Source organism: Sphaeramia orbicularis, chromosome 6 (genome assembly GCF_902148855.1).
Source record: "Sphaeramia orbicularis chromosome 6, fSphaOr1.1, whole genome shotgun sequence".
Taxonomy (NCBI): Eukaryota; Metazoa; Chordata; class Actinopteri; order Kurtiformes; family Apogonidae; genus Sphaeramia; species Sphaeramia orbicularis.
This window is the reverse complement of record NC_043962.1, coordinates 54218556-54235934: the sequence shown is the minus strand read 5'-3', so window position 1 is coordinate 54235934 and position 17379 is coordinate 54218556. Positions and strand designations below refer to the sequence as shown.

The 17379-nt window shown below is 36.8% G+C and overlaps 1 protein-coding gene across 1 annotated transcript in view; it reads right to left on the bottom strand.

Moving 5' to 3' along the window:
* mgat4c (mgat4 family member C) overlaps window positions 1–17379 on the bottom strand; it is a 403556-nt gene that overhangs the window by 307602 nt on the left and 78575 nt on the right. The gene's annotated exons all lie outside the window — the stretch shown is intronic.

Genomic DNA, 17379 nt, shown 5'->3' with positions numbered 1-17379 from the left:
AACGTATTTTAACCATTTTTCTGTGAAAAAAGAAAAAAAAATTCTTCTAAAAAAATGGAAATTTTATAGTTATTCACAGTTACAGTTTTTTCATGTTATTTTAGATTTGACATGTAAAATCACAGTCTATTTTTGTCATTTCATTGATATTTTCCTTTATCCTAAAAATACAGGAAAACTGTGTAAAATAAACAGTGAAAATTCTGTTAAATTACAGATTTTTTTTTACAGTGTGCATTAGACTAAAGATTAACCATGGGTTAGGCAGCGTTGGGCCGTCAGAGCCAGCGGGGCCTTCTCTGCTGCCGTAAACAATATCAGAAACACTGACCTACATTTACAACCTAAATTCCTATATTTTTTTCCTTTAAATTGTATTAATTTATTCCCAGCAGACGATTCTCTTCATTTCTTAGCATTTCTCTCGGCTCCACTGCTTCCTGTACATGGATGTAACATATTTGGTCCAATCAGATTTCAGTCTCTATGTGTTGCCAGGGTTCATCTAATCTGCCCTGGGCCTTCAGAATCAGTAATGAAGGCCCATGTACCTTAAACTGTATAGCATCAGGACTGTGTCGTTAGCCAATCAGATTCCAGCTAGCTCGTCCTCAGTGTCATCATCATTTATCCTTCTTCTGATTGGATGGTCAGAGCAAAACTTATCTGACATTGACAGCTTTGGTAATATTATTTTTGATTCATGCTAATAAAGATAATTTAATTGAATTTAATTGAACTATTAATACATTTGAAATACAGCCACCATGGCTGATGGAGGTGAGGAAAATGATTTGGTCTCAGACAGACTTAAAAAACATTTTCAAGGCGGACTTTTCCAGAAAAGCTGGACATTGTGAGGAGAGGTCGGCCAACCCAGACGCCTGCTAGCTGGTCGAGCGGACATTCTCTGTTCTCAGGAGAAAAGAAACTTATGTCCAGAATCCAACTGGACAGAGGAGACTGTCAGCGTCGGCCTCCATGGACATAAAAAGGACTCAATGTTGGAAGTGAAACTGACAGATCACCTCTAGGACAGAGACAGGGAAGTTTTCATGCACAAAGGAAGGAGGTTAGATTTTGTGTATCGTCTCTGATGGGTAGGCTTTGATGTTTTTTATTCACATTTTGTATGTTTTTGTCATATTATTATATAAATATTGATTGTGATCTGCTCCAGATGATGTACATGGTACAGCTGTGGTTTTAGCGCAGAGGTCTGGAGTTGTCTGACCTGGGTTTACAGCTTTAGTAATAATGGGATTCACACTCAATACGTCAACTCTCTCTAATGCCATGCCTTGTTATCTTGCAATTTTTTTGTACAGTATTAATGGTTTCTATAATTGGGACATCCTAGTTGTAGTATTAAGAAGTGGATTAGGTCAAGTAGGTCCCCAGTGAAGGCCCAGGTACCAAATGCACAGCCCACAGCTAGGGTTAGGCATATGGCAGTTTTGCATGTGTCTTAAAGACATGGAAGTTTCTAGGTTCTGTAGAATAAAATCTCTTTTTTTGGTAGTGTGATGGAGCGACCCCGTCACTGAGTGTCCACTGTCTCCTGCCATGAGCGGAGCACACGCCACCCGGCACATGCACACACACACTCACATCAGACAGTCTCTCCCCGTCCGTGTTTGCAATCATTCATTAGTTCACCACTCACACTCTCTTCCCCGTCCGAACTGTAGCGCAACCGAGGGTGCACACTCGGCAGCATTTTTCAGGTAATTGCACACATATCTACAGCAGTTTCAATCACTTACCTGTGTCCGTGTTGACTTAGCGTTCTGTCATGCCCGCCACGCCATTTGAGTGAAAAGAACGAGGGGTCATTTCCGGGGCAATATTATAGCAGAAATCTTGCGCAATTTTCACACCACGTGATTTGATAATGTAGTGTTTTTGGTTTTTCTGTATTTTTATTTCAAGGAAGGAGGTATTTGGGTTTGGTAATTAATTAAAAAACTATTGAATTATGAAGTGTTGTATGTTTATTCCTGGGGTGAATAATTACGTTTGAAAACTCTATTAAAAACATGTTTTGTAAAAAAAGTCTTTAACTGACCGGCCCAGGAGGAGGGGCTTAGGGTTTAAAAGAAGGCTGCAGAAGCCCTAGTGTTCAGTCTTGCCTGAGTTGCAGAGCTGGCAACTGTGCATGTGGCTCATCTAACCTGTGATTTTTTTGTGAGTTATTGAAGAACTCTGCTTGGATGTGTTTTTCTTGTGCTTTGTAAATTTGTAAATAGTGTTTTTGTTTTGTTTTTTCCATTTTTGACTTCACTTGTAAATATATTGCACTGCAATTTGGGAGGCCAATGGCAAAATAAATCACCACCATCTTTTTGCACTTTCAACTACGTCTGTGGTGTAATTTTGTGAGCAGTGTGGGAAAGAACCCCGCAACAGGTAGAAAACTGGCTAAGAGAGAGCACTATTCTCTACAAAATTCATAAAATCAACCATGACAAAAACACATAAAATATGACAAGTTAAAGCACCCAATGGAAGGTATATGAAGCAAGGGATCGCAGTTACTATTTTCAGTTACACAGCTTTTTATCAGCATTTAAAAATCACCTAGGGAGACAAAATAATTAAATTCTAGCATATTCTGACTGCTGCTCCGTGGTCAGGAAGCTAAAAATACACAGAATGTCCTTGAAACCACACAGAACCACAAAATGTGCATAAAACATTATAAAAATGTTGCTCATAAATAACAAGCACGATGTGTACAATATGAGACATAACAGAAAGACTACTATTCTCTTCAGTATCCGTCCTCACCACTACCCAAGGCTTCAGCTGTCACACATACAAGAAATATCCAATTATATTAAGTGCGAGGGAAACAATTACCGGCGTCATTAAAATCTACTGACACCTAAATTTGGAGGTTTCCTTCTGTCATTTCTTTTCTGAAAATAAAGATTTAAATCATGTGAAATGTCAGCTCTGCCCACGGTGCTTACCTTGAACGGCCTGTGTTATTTCATGCATCAGAATTATTTTAATCACTGTCATACTGAAAATGCTGTCTTGCTTGATGTAACTACAAAATAATAAGTATTTTTTTGCTTTGGGATGGTTTCCCTGATGCTACAGAATAGAATAGAATAGAATAGAATAGAATAGAATAGAATAGAATAGAATAGAATAGAATTAGAGGAGTTCCATTGTAAAGTAAAGTGCCCATGTCCTGGTGTGAGGTGTATCAGACTGTTAGAACACAACACAACTGATGAGCTGATGCTTTAATAAAAATACCAGTCTGAGTTTTAACATGCTACAGTATTTATACACTAACAACAATAGTGCGTGATGGATCGGTGGTAGTATGAGTGACCAATATTTGTATATTATGATGTAATAATTGTGTGGCACTAGTACCTTTTTTAAAGACTTCCACTGTTTCCATAGATACTGAAGTGAACAGGAACAACATCTCGCAGTCTTGGTCTGATCTGAAAGCAAAGGCTTCATCGTTCAGTGTAATATTCTAACCCACTTTGAGAACTAAGAGATGAATAGCATGTTTGTGTTGTTCTTGTGAGAGTGACAAGAGAAAGGCGGAACTTCAAAAAGAGGCTGGAGTGCTAATGAGCCTTATTTTAAGAACACAACGCAGCCATGAATATTTAACAGCTCGTCTCCTTGATGAACCACCGAAATATAAAGTGTGATGAAGTCGACGTTCACAGTGAAAAATGGTCTGTTGGAAGCCGCCACAGATTCTGCCAAGATGCCTCTGAGCTGCCTGCACAGCGCTTATGTTTGCTCTAAAACAAATCTCTGCTTTGGTGGAATATTTTTAACTAGCCAGTTTCACTTGAAAATAAATAAATAAATTTACAAATGTAAGTATATATGTAGGAGCATACTCACTGCTAGTTGTGTCAGGAATTTACTGTATATTTTTAGTTTGTGAGATAATGTTCAGTACCAAGAAGGAAATGTTTTATGGTCCTGGTTGTACAGGAAAATGATGTCTTCAATGTGCAAAAACACTATATAAGAACAGTATTACAATATCACTATGACAGTCATAGACAGACAGCCAGTTTGGGATTTCATCTGAACTACTACACGTTTGCTTTGAATGTATAAATGAAATATGTCTATAATCAACCAGTCTTTTACAATATGTTTATTTCATTCATTCATTCATTCATCTTCTGAATCTGCTTTATCTTCTCTAGGGTCACGGGGGGTACCATACCATACCATACCATACCATACCATACCATACCAACTTTATTTATAATGTACTTTAAGAACTTTACAGCTGGCCAAAGTGCCGCACACCAAACATAAAACAAGGGATTAAATAAGTAAATAAGTAAAACTAGTGACAACACAGGGTGTAAAGCGGGCTAAGAACAACAAAATACAACCACCAAAAAAACAAAGACAAATTAAAATCTGATAAAAACAGCATAAAAAAACCCTGACATGTCACTCACAGATTAAAAGCCAAAAAAAAAAAGAGAAAAAGTGCATTTTTAGACGTGATTTAAAGACAGGTAGAGACTGAGCCTGTCTAACAACTAAGGGAAACTGGTTCCATAACTTTGGGGCAACAACAGAAAAGGCACGGTCCTCATGAAGCTTCTTTTTAGTTTTTGGAACCACAAGCTGCAGCTGATCTGACCTGAGAGCACAACGGGGGGCATAGGGGTGGATCAGGTCAGACAGGTAGGAGGGGGAAAGGCCATTCAAACATTTAAAAGCAAATAGAAGAATTTTAAAATCAACTCTAGAACGCACTGGCAACCAGTGGAGTGAAGCTAAAACTGGTGAAATATGTTCATGTTTCCGTGTCCCTGTTAAAAGCCGAGCTGTAGCATTTTGGACCAGCTGCAGTCGGGAAAGTGCATTTTCACTCAACCCAGGATAAAGTGCATTACAATAGTCAAGTCTAGTGGTTACAAAAGCCCGGATCACAGTTTCAACAGATCCCTGGGCAGAACTGATTTTACTTTTACAAGCTGTCTTAAGTGAAAGAAACGAGACTTGAGCGCACCGCTAATTTGTCAGTCGAGTTTAAGATTGGGGTCCATTTTAACACCCAAATTTGACATAACCAGTTTAACCAGATGTGATAAAGAACCCAGGTCAACAAGAGCTGTATCCCAGCTACCTATGGGCAAAGGTGGGGTACACCCTGGACAAGTCACCAGTTCTGTTAATTTCATTCTTTTCAAATTACAATGAGGATATGTTTACTGTAGCAGCATAGGGCTTTGAGGTATATGGAGAAAAAAGGTTATGTTAAAAAACATCAATGCCTATCATTCAGGTTTGTATATATTGTATATCTATATCTATATATCTATATCTATCTATCTCTATCTCTATCTATCTATCTATCTATCTATCTATCTATCTACAGGGTGGGGAAGCAAAATTTACAATATTTTGAGGCAGGGATTGAAAGACAGTGTATGACCAATTAGTTTATTGAAAGTCATGACAATTTATTTGCCACAAGAAAATGTCCATAATAGAAAATGTTTTTATTCTATGTGTCCTCCTTCTTTCTCAATAACTGCCTTCACACACTTCCTGAAACTTGCGCAAGTGTTCCTCAAATATTGGGGTGACAACTTCTCCCATTCTTCTTTAATAGTATCTTCCAGACTTTCTGGTAATAGTTTTGCTCATAGTCATTCTCTTCTTTCCATTATAAACAGTCTTTATGGACACTCCAACTATTTTTGAAATCTCCTTTGGTGTGACGAGTGCATTCAGCAAATCACACACTCTTTGACGTTTGCTTTCCTGATTACTCATATGGGCAAAAGTTTGTGAAAAGGTATGGATAATAGTGTTAGGTATGATTATGACATCAATATATGTTTGGTTTCAAAACAATTGATGTAGTGCCTGCTGAGAAAAAACAACTAAATGTTTATTGTAAATTTTGCTTCCCCACCCTGTATATATATACTACCAGTTAAAAGTTTGGATTCTCCTGGTTTTTCTCTATTTTCATGACTATTTCCATTGTAGATTCTCACTGAAGGCATCAAAACTATGAATGAACACGTGTGACATGCCAAAAATAGTGCGACCATTTTTGTGTAGTATTTAATTTAGGCAGCTGGAAAATAATTTCCTTTGTTTACGGGGTTTAATAATGCTCAGAAAAATTAGTTGACAGCCACGTCATTTTCTATTTCATGTACATTATGAAAAAAAAAACATGATAAATTTAAGCGGCATTCAGGTGGAACCTTTGTCACGGGAGCGGTTGCACTCCAGGTAGTTTCAGATGGGAACATCCACCCACGTATCAGACGCAATCTGGATGAAGAACTGAATGCGCCGTGTCTTGATTGCTGCTCAACTTTATCTGTATTTCACAAATTCGTATTTTGTTACTGTGGTACCATACCTGGGACCCGTAACACATGTATGTAGTTAAAAAAAAAAGTGTGACATAACTCAAAGCATGGTTTATATTTTAGATTCTTCAGAATAGCCACATTTTGCTTTTATTACTGCTTTGCACATTCTTGGCATTCTCTGAATGAGCTTCATGAGGTAGTCACCTGACATGTTTTCCAACAGTCTTGAAGCCGTTCCCAGTGATGCTGAGCACTGGTTGGTCATCTGTGGTCCATCTCATGCCATTTAAATGAGAAGGTGTGTCCAAAGTTTGGACTGGTAGTGTATATGGTCCTCAGAGACAGTTGAAGCCAGACAATTATTTGTGTTTAATTGCTCTTCTTCAAGTTCAGAACATGACAAACAGTCACCAAGAGCAGAACATTTCAGGAATCGACTCTAAGCATAAATTATTTCTTGGACATTAAAATATGCATGAGTAAATATTAAGGAAATGTTAAAAGATTTGGAAGCATTTCAGTTGACAATGTAAACGAAGTAAATCTAAAGGAAAAATGTGTAGCACTATAAATTATTCATTATTGCAATATAAAAATATATCCTAATAATTATCCTTTCATCGCCGAGCCCTCATCAGCACCACTGTTTACTTATTCATAAAAGCATGAGACCTGGTACACTTACACAGCTCTGAACAGTTTTAGAAAATAAGCAATAATAAAAAAGTTTCAGGACAAGACTGTTATCCCATTCTTGTCTGAGACAGGATTCTAGTTCAGCTCAGTCCTAAGTCTTCTTTGTTGTGTTCAAAGTTTCTGTTTTCATTGATATTTTACACAACATCCTAACTTGTTTGGAATTGGATTTGTAATTTTTACAGTCACTTTATTACTGCCAAAGATTCAGACATGATATTAAAAGATGTTATGTTCTTCGAAACTCTTCCTCATTTCCTTCTCCCAAAGTCACTGAGTCTGATATTAACTATTCACATGATCAGTTTAGGAAGGTTTTATTTTAATCCTTCACCGTGAAAATATAGGAATAGATATCACCTTTTCTGTTTTATCATACTTGGTTCAGGAGATATGAGAGAGAGAGAAATGGGAGAAAACCATAAACATGAGCTCCACGAGACATTTGGGTCTGCACCATCTCTGAAAATATGCAGGGCGTGTACCGAATTCCAAACATTTATGTGATAAGTACAAAATACATAAATAAATAAATAAGTAAATCAGCCTGGTTATCTTCTTGTCTGCAATAAAAATGAACAAAGATACTGAAACTTTCTCCACACATCACAAAAGGACAAGATTCAAGGTAGTCTGAACGATACCCTACTAGGTGCTAAGTCCCCTGGACTCACTTCGTTGCTAGGCAACAGTGAGGGCACAGGTCCTTCTCCAGGAAAACAACTTCACTGTTGAAAATAAATAAAGATAGAAGGAACACACCATGAACCTCTTGAGCGAGGTTAAGTCAGTGGGAATAGCACTCGGTAAACATCATGAAGTTGTGCTGCTGAGGCCGAAGAGATGTTTTCATTTGGCAATTAGACGTATTTATTCTCAGGACGCAAACAAACCTACAGCAGATTTAGGGTTTTTTGAAGTTTACAGAACCAGAATGGGCTTTAATTGCTTTAATTTTATACGACTGTGTTACATAATACAGTTATTAAATGACTCAAATGTGCATAAGAAAATGAGTTCATTCTGGTTATTTGTTGCTCACATAAAGATGGCGATTCTGGTTTATAGAGATGGTGTATATGGGCTTTTGTCCTTCGCTTTTCTAAAGAAAATGAGCAAACATCCTCAGAACAGATCAAAAGGCTATGAGGCTACTAACAACAGGAACTAGGACTCCTTATCAAAGAAGGCTGGCTTTATCTCATTAAAGCAGCCAAGGAGGGTGGAAAAAAAAAAAGCTCTGGTTCCAAAGGGAAATGAAACAGTTTTGCCCGTATTTGCTTTGTTATTTAGCTCGAGCAGCTCAAATTAATTACTTTCATCTTCCTCACTCTATTCATTATTCCAGCAGTAAACACATTAGTCAAATGAAAAGTCTCGGAGCACACCTGGCTTTCTTATCTTTTGCGGCGTAGAAGACAGGGGTGGTTCGGCTTTCCAGCGCGCTGCAAGCAGAGTATTAAAGGAACCCAGTGCCATTTATGGGATATGGTACCTGCCGCCTCTTCTACCGATAGCTGCCTCCCAGGAAGCCTTAATGTATGAGATTTGTCAGTGTCAATTTCCGAGCTAATCTCTCTGGTCCACCTCGCCGCTGCCTCTGCCGCCCATTCATTCTGCTGCTCTGTCTCTACCTGCTCACACCATCTCACGTAGGATACAAAGGCAATGGGAAGCCAAGGGATGCGGAGTATATCTGTGGCAGTCTGCTGCAGCCTGACCCTGCATGTGCAACCTGCAGAGTTGATACACATCTGAGGAAAACTGTGGTGGCTTCATACAATATCATTTATGCTGCCTGTCAACACCTACACAAGCGCTGACTGCTTCGGTGCAATCTGAATTTTTATCACAACAAGCCAGCAAAAAAACAATAACAACTACATAAAGAGACAGCAAAATATTGGGAAGTTTGAAAAGCAAAGAATCTGTCCATTCAGAATCCATCAAGGTTGCCAGGGTTCCATTTTCCCCAGTAAGATATTCCATTAACCCTAAAACAGCAGAACAGGTTTAAATAGTACCTGACTTTTCTTTCTTTCTTTAGTTTTTCTAACCTGTTATGGTCTGAATTTTACACTTCTTTTGCTGTAGAATGGTTTTTATGTTTGTTTTCCTTCTGGTTTTATTTTTTTTTTTAGAAAATATGCAATAATAAAAAGTTTACTCTCTCATAACTTAATTCTATATTTTTCATTTGATCAGCTAAAATTAACTTGATATACACGGTAGGTGATGTCAACAGAAGAGGATTAGGGCCACTGGAGAACTAAATAAAAAGGTCCAATATATATTTTTTATCATTCTGAGAAAAAAGTCAGAATTCTGAGAAAAAGAAGGCAGAATTCTGAGATTAAAGTCAGACTTCAGAGAAGAAAGTCAGACTTCTGAGGAAAAAGTCAGACTACTGAGAAAAAGTCAGAATTATGAGGAAAGCAAGTCAGAATTCTAAGATTAGAGTCAAACGTCAGAGAAGAAAGTCAGACCTTTGAGAAAAAAAGTTAGAATTCTGAGATTATAGTCAGATTTCTGAGAAAAAAGTCAGAATTCTGAGATTAAAGTCAGACTTCTGAGAAGAAAGTCAGACTTCTGAGAAAAAGTCAGACTTCTGAGAAAAGTCAGAATTATGAGGAAAACAAGTCAGAATTCTAAGATTAGAGTCAGATGTCAGAGAAGAAAGTCAGACCTTTGAGAAAAAAAGTCAGAATTCTGAGATTATAGTCAGACTTCTGAGAAAAAACTCAGACTTCTGAGAAAAAAGTCAGAATAATGAGATTAAAGTCAGACTTCTGAGAGAAACTGCAGAATTCTGAGAAAAAAGTCAGATTTCAGAAATTAAAGTCAGAAAAAGTCAGACTTCTGAGATTAAAGTCAGAAAAAGTCAGAATTCTGACATAGCGATGCCATTTTTGAACTTCTAGATTAACTAGGGGATGATTTGGGGGCCAGTCACAAGGAGTCATGCAATACCTTCTATCACATAACTCCTCACAATGTTACATTTCCTTGCGCCTGGATCAAGACTTTGCACCTGTTGTGATTTGTGCAGACAATCTCAGACAATCACCTGTGACACGCAAATCAATAGCATGTGCACAAGCAAGCAAATTTGCGCCTGTTATTTGCAATCTTAGTAAACTGGGCCCTGTGAGTTTTAGTTTGAAGGAGAAAACTTGACAATATCGTAATACAGATGTGTGGAAACAATGAGCTTTATACTTTACTCAGTGACTAATTCAGTCTGTGGATACATAGCATTGGTTTGTTGGTGGTTTAGGTCCTAAGTGTGATCTGGTATTGGATTATCCCTCTGCTGGTGACAGTTTGGAAATACAACATTTAACATCCAGTAGATCACCAGCAACCCATTTTATGGTGGACAAACATGTTTGACTTGATGTAGTTTGGGTTTAAGCCCTACGTTAAACAAGGAAACTGAGAAATGATTCTTTCTAAATTAAATTAGAAAGAGATGAAATTCCCTCTGTTCCATGAAAATAGTGCATGTTTAAAAGTTAAGTTGAAGCAGCAGAGCTCCAACCACAGGAATGATTGTGTTGATTCAAGCTGCAACAATGCTCAGAAATGAACACTTACAGAAAGGAACACTTCTGTGCGTGTGGAAATAACAACGAGGAGGAAAGGAAAATATGCTGCTCATTAGGCTGAAAGTCCTCTCAAACCCTCATTTTTTTCTGTCTTTCTATCGTCTGCTGCATTTCTGACAGGTCACCTAGATTTTGTTTCCCTGTCATCTGAGAGTAGGATCTGTTACTCATTTTAAGGTGATATATAAGCAGCTATCTCGCTCTGAAAGCGAAATTGCTCACCCTATTTCCTTTCAGAACAAGAGCTGCAGATAACCAGGTTCAACCCTTAAACTGAAACACAATAGAAGAATAAACTGCTCATCAATACAGAAAAGAAAAGCTTTTTGTGAAATATATATATATATATATATATATATATATATATATATATATTTTTTTTTTTTTTTTTTTTTTTTTTTTTTTTTTTTTTTTTTACTCTGGCACCATGAATAGCTGGTGTGTCAAAACCAGAATTACTCAGGAACAGAGGAAGTATTTATTTCAGTACCAGACTAGAATTTGGCAGGCTGAAGGGTGTAATTTGCCTTAATTTCTGCAGAGAGCAAAATGCAAATTTAAGCACCATTAAGAAAGTCCATGTTCTCTGCTCATTAGTGTTGGAAGCTGGCACACCGGAAAGCCTCTTGGCCAATAACATTAGAACATCACTTAATTAAAATAATTTTGCAAAAACCCAAATGAAGACCTTGACTTACATTACTTCAGCAGATGACATTCAAACTACAGAAAACTGGAATGTCCTCAAACTTCCATGATCGTGGTTATTTTCAGAGTGGTTCTGTTTTTTGAATTTCACTGTTGATCACACGTTCTCTTATTAACGCCTTCCCTGCTGTGATGTGTTCTTTCGGAAAAGGCCAAAAACTGCCTTAAGTTGATAGAAATGTGCTACATGTATCTGAACTCCCACGTTCAAATATGTTAAAGTGATTGTTTCCTCTGTGGGGTTTCCACCGAAATAATCTCCAACAAATGATATCAAGAAACACAGCAAAATGCTGCAATAATAAAGTACAGGCTGATCTTCATTCGGGGTGACACAGAGTAACAAATCTCTACTTGGATTCTCAGCTGGCTTTTACATTTGTTGTGTGTAGACATTGAACTGGGAGGGGGATTCTTGGCAGAAAAGTCAGGTGAGGGTATAAAGAATAAAAATGTCCACAGGTGGAGCAGTTTGTTATGGATGGATGGTTTGTGGACAGGACCATCATGCAGCAGACAGGGACTCATGTCCTGAGAGGATATGGGCTTTGACTTTTGGTTTAGTTTAGACACCCAAATAACATTTTTTTTTAATTAAATTAAATTAATTAATTAATTATTTTTTTTAAAATTATGTTTTTTTTATATGTATATATGTGTGTATATATGTATGTTTGTATGTGCGTATGTATGTGTATATGTATGTGTGTGTGTATATAGGTGTGTGCGTGTGTGTGTATGTATTCACATATATATATATATATATATATATATATATATATATATATATATATATATATATATATATAGTTTTTTTGTGTGTTTTTTTTTCTCTTTTCCCTTGCACCTCCCTCCTTCAGGTCATTAAAGTGATTGTATGAAGGTTAGGTGAAAAAAGCCCTGATGAAGACCAGTGGTTGCAACGCTGGATTTTTAAAGATTGCCATGAAGTAATAAAGGCATTTTATTTTTATACAAATCCTACTGTGTGCCTTGGAATATTTTTTGAAATCTAGCATGCTTATGCAGATTACTTTTTGACTCTAGATAGCCAGACACACCACAAGTTTCCAAAGAGCACCTGTGGATAATCACCAAGAAAACCCTGCAGCACTTCCACTCTGTTGGATTAAACAACAAAAACATTGTTTAGGTTTGTTCATAAAAGGTAGTTTAAGCACAAAAATATGAAAATCCAGGACTGTTTCCGTCCACCCAAACTTCTACACGGGTATGTAAGCAGAGGTGGGTAACCCCAGCTGCATAGAGTAAAAGTCCTGCCATGTATTATTAGTTCCACCTGTTCACTTAACACAGGTGATTCCACTAATTCTCCATCTACCTGAATGAGGAGTTGTGCTCATCAGAATACCCTGGGTCAGTGAATGGTTGGAACAAATATGTGGTAAGACTTCTACTCTCTGGAGCAGAGTTACCCGCCTCTCTTGAATTGTTCGTTTGTTAATAGTTTACAACCAACAACAGCAAATTGCTCAATAGATCGCTTTTTTAAATGATTAACAACATTACATATCTTACACTGAGACTTACTTTATGACTACTCATAAAGTTGAATTTTTAGTTTTCTGACTTTTTGGCCATTTTTATATCTTTTTTGACAAAGAAATGTGAAGAAAGACAATAGGAGAAATACATGGGAGACATTTGCCCTCAGGGCTGTCTGACAGGAAGAATTACATTTCATTGCTGTAAAACAGGGGTCTCAAACTCATTTTCTTTCAGGGGCCACATTCAACCCGATTTGATCTCAAGTGGGCCGGACCAGTAAAATAATAGCACAATAACCGATAAATAACCACAACTCCAAATTTTTGTCTTTATTTTAGTGCAAAAAAAACCCAATTAATTTATGAAAATACTTACTTTTAGAAACTATCCAAAAAATGTGAATAATCTGAAAAAAATTTAATTTCTTAAGAAAAATAAGTGCAATTTTAATAATATTCTGCCTCAACTTATCATTTCTACATGTGCATTATGGATCAAATCTACAAAGACACTAACCATTTAGTAAAAGGCAGAAAATTGTTAAAATTGTGCTTAATTTTCTTTAGACATTTCAGGTTGTTCGTATTTGTTCAGGTTATTCACATTTTATTGTCACAGGATAGTTTGTAAATGTAAATATTTTCATAATTTAATGTTATTTTTTTGCACTAAAACAAAGACAAAAATTTGAAGTTGTCATTATTTATAGGCATAATGTAATATTATTTTCACATCAAACCGAGAAGAAAATATGGAGTCATTATTTTTTGTAGGTTATTATGTTATTATTTGACTGTAGATCATATTGGTCTGTATGTGGAACCTGAACTAAAATGAGTTCCACAGCCTTGATTGTTTAGTTCTACCTGTTCACTTTACACAGATGATTCCATTAATTATCCATCTACTCCTACTCTACTGTTACATGGCAGGACTTTTACTCTATGCAGCTGGGATTACCCACCTCTGTATGCAAGTGCTGTCAAGAACCCATGAAATCAGTCTTCCTAAATTTCTAGTTAAATTTTAGATGAAAATCTGCATGAACTCTTTAGCTAGTTGTTGAGAAAATTTTATTGCCGGAGTTAAAAAAAAAAGAACCTTTTACAGCAATGAAATGTAATTCTTCCTGTCAGACAGCCCTGAGGGTAAATGTCTCCCATGTATTTCTCCTATTGTCTTTCTTCATATTTCTTTGCCAAAAAAGATATAAAAATGGCCAAAAAGTCAGAAAACAAACTACTCACAAAGTAAGTCTCACAGTGTAAGATATGTATGTATGTATATGTTAATCATTTAAAAAAGCAATCTATTGAGCAATTTGCCGTTGTTGGTTGTAAACTATTAACAAACTAACAGTCTGCACTGTGATCTGAATGATTAAATATTTCCTTGTTATGAGCCAAACGATGTAAATTCACCCTTGTCTCAAATAATTGTCACTATAAGTATGTCATAAATAATGACATTGAACGCATTTTGTCTGATGACTTTTGTTCCTGACATTGGCAGCACATACAGGATAAAATTTGCATCAGCATAGCATCCTCACAGATGGAATCAGGAGCCCCTTTATTCCAAAATGTGTAAATAGATTTGATAATTTTTAATGTTCTGCCATCCTTCTGTTTCCCATTGAAGCTACTCATGAACCACAGGCTTCCCGCTCTTGCATTTACAATCTGATTTTCAACAGCAGAGTCAGGTCATACAGTGAAGTTTGTGGAGGGTTTTCTACATAATTATGTCTGTCCTTCCATGACTTAAACCTCAGTAATATGAAAGAACACAGTAAAATGCCACAGACACAGTGAAATGCATTAGTTTGCTCGGCAGACTTTTCAGCACCATGGACAGCGCAGTGGCCAGACACCACACTTTGGCCGTTCCTTCATACACAATCTTGTCTGTTCTTCTGTTCTCGCAATCTTGTGAAACATCATCTGTCGTGGCCCAAGTACTGTTCCAATTGAAAGTTTGCATAAACCAAGAACACATGGAATACCCGGGTGTTGTTCTTGTCTGCGAGCTTAAACCAAGGATGCACTGGGTGGTGACTCGTCTAGACTTGGCTGGGAAATATCCCAAGATACACTTTGTGCTATTCTCAAATGCAATAGAGGCTTCTGTGAAAACTTAATTCAGAAATGTTTAATTGACTAGATGACCATAACGAGATGATGTGATACAATGTTGTAACACACGCCAGAGGCAGAATGGCGAGAAATTCATCTTTATCATCATAAATATTTTAATTGTATGGCTTTTTAATCTTTTCTTGTATTTTATTTTTTTATTTGGGTTTTATTTATTCTTCTATATAGCACTTTTTTCTGTTTTGTACAGTTTCTATGTCTTTAAATCTCTTCTGTATTTCATTCTTCTATTTTGGTTTTAATTATTCTTCTGTACAACACTTTGGTCCACTGCAGTTGTTGCAGTGCTTTACAAATATAGTTGGATTGGATTGGATATATCATTTCTTTGAGCACTTTTAAGTCCAAACAGAGTTCTTGAGGTCGACTCCATAACTTGCACTTGTTTTTTTTTTTTTTTTATTTGCTTGTAAATGTTCTTTTTACTGTTTATTGTCGAATGTGTCTGTTGTATGTATTTCAACTGTGTAATCCTGTAACTGTGTGTTGTATTTACTGCTGCCTATCTTGGCCAAGACTCCCTTGTAAAAGAGGTTCTTAATCTCAATGGGATATTTCCTGGTTAAATAAAGGTTAAATAAATTTAAAAATACATATAATAATAATAATGGATTAGATTTATATAGCGCTTTTCTATTAACGCATACTCAAAAAGCGCGTACAGTGGATCTGCTGACAGAAGTGTGGCTGCCAATTCACGCCTACGGCCCCTCCGACTACCACCAAACATTCATCCTCCTTCATACACCAGTGTGAGTACCAGCACTGGAGGCAAGGAGGCTCAAGTGTCTTGCCCAAGGACACAACAGCTCATGACTAGGACAGACCGGGATTCAAACCGCCAACCCTTCGGATGACCTGTTCTACCTCCTGAGCCACGGCCGCCCATGGGGTTCAACAAAATTTGTTCCACTTTTGAAAAACATACAAAATGTATATAAATATAAAGGACATGTAAATACTAGTACAGATGTGCTGAAATCAGTCTCCTAAACCCCCGTCTATTTCATTTTGACTTAGAGATGTTATGTTTTTTCTTAAATTAGAAAAGATTAGACCCTCACTACAAGGCTCCCCAACTAAATTCTTTAATAAATGGCAATCTTTTGTAGATTACCTTCAGTCTTTACAAACGTTGCCTTCAGATTGATCTCTCACACCTCCACCCTACTCTGTTTTATTATTGTTTAGGTATTGTTGTTTTTTTGTTGTAATTTGTTATGTCTACCAATTATTGTCACATTTGATACATCTAGGTAATGTCTAATATTTAAAAGTAAACACAGGTATCTACAAGCTTTGATTTTTTTTTTTTTTTTTTTTTTTTTTTTCCATTAGCTCAATTACTATTCTTGTACACCACAGATTTGATACTGCTTGTACTTATTTGATTTTCTACTGCTCAGAGACTGATGTGATGTTCTTGTTTCTGCTGTTGCCCCTTCTCGGAGGGCCTTGGGGTTGGATTGGGAATGGGGAAAAATGATATAAAAAGGCAATGTATAATGAATGCATTGTATTTATGCTCCTTTGTATGCTCTGTTACATTGCTCATAAAAAGATAAATTAAAAAAAAAAAAAAAAGATGTGCTGAAATCAAATTGAGTGACATATTGTGGTGATTTGAGGGAAATATGTTAGGGAGCAAATGACAGAAATATAGCAGAGACAAAGGGGAAAGTTCAAAAGTACCAGCCATTCAACTACAGAGAGAATGGAGTTCTTAGGAAGTCCGTTCTGTGGGACCGTTCTTACCAAGACCATACTGGCCGAGTTCGTAAGACCGTACTCTGCGAACTTGGTATTGAGAAACAGCCTTTTTTTTGGAGATGTTTTTTTTTTCACGGTTGAAAAAAACAACTTTTGGCCAGAATTCATAAACAGCCATTTCTAGGTCTAAGCCCCCCAGCTGATTTGTAGAGATGCATGTGATGCTGTGATTATTACATGTAACTGAATTGTGCTTTGCGGTGATAGTTCCCCAGCCAGCATGTCCATGAGGGCCCCAGAAGGGTTACAAATGGGCTGCATATAAAGGTCCCATGTGGGTTTGTCCGCAGTTTCCATGGTGACCCCACATGTGTTCAGAATCAGAATCAGATTCAAAATCAGATTCAGAATCAGAATCTCTTTATTGCCACTGTAGGAAGTACAACAAAACTGAGGCAAAGCTCTCAGGTTCAGTGTAAGAATTTACAGACAGAAAACAATATCAGTAAAAGGCACAGTTATTTACATTAAAAAATAAAAAGTATTGCAAAGTAAGATATTTGTAAAACATAGAATTTAAGTAGTGCAAATAACAGGAGAAGTCGTGCAACTAATATGAAAGATAAATATTGTGGGATA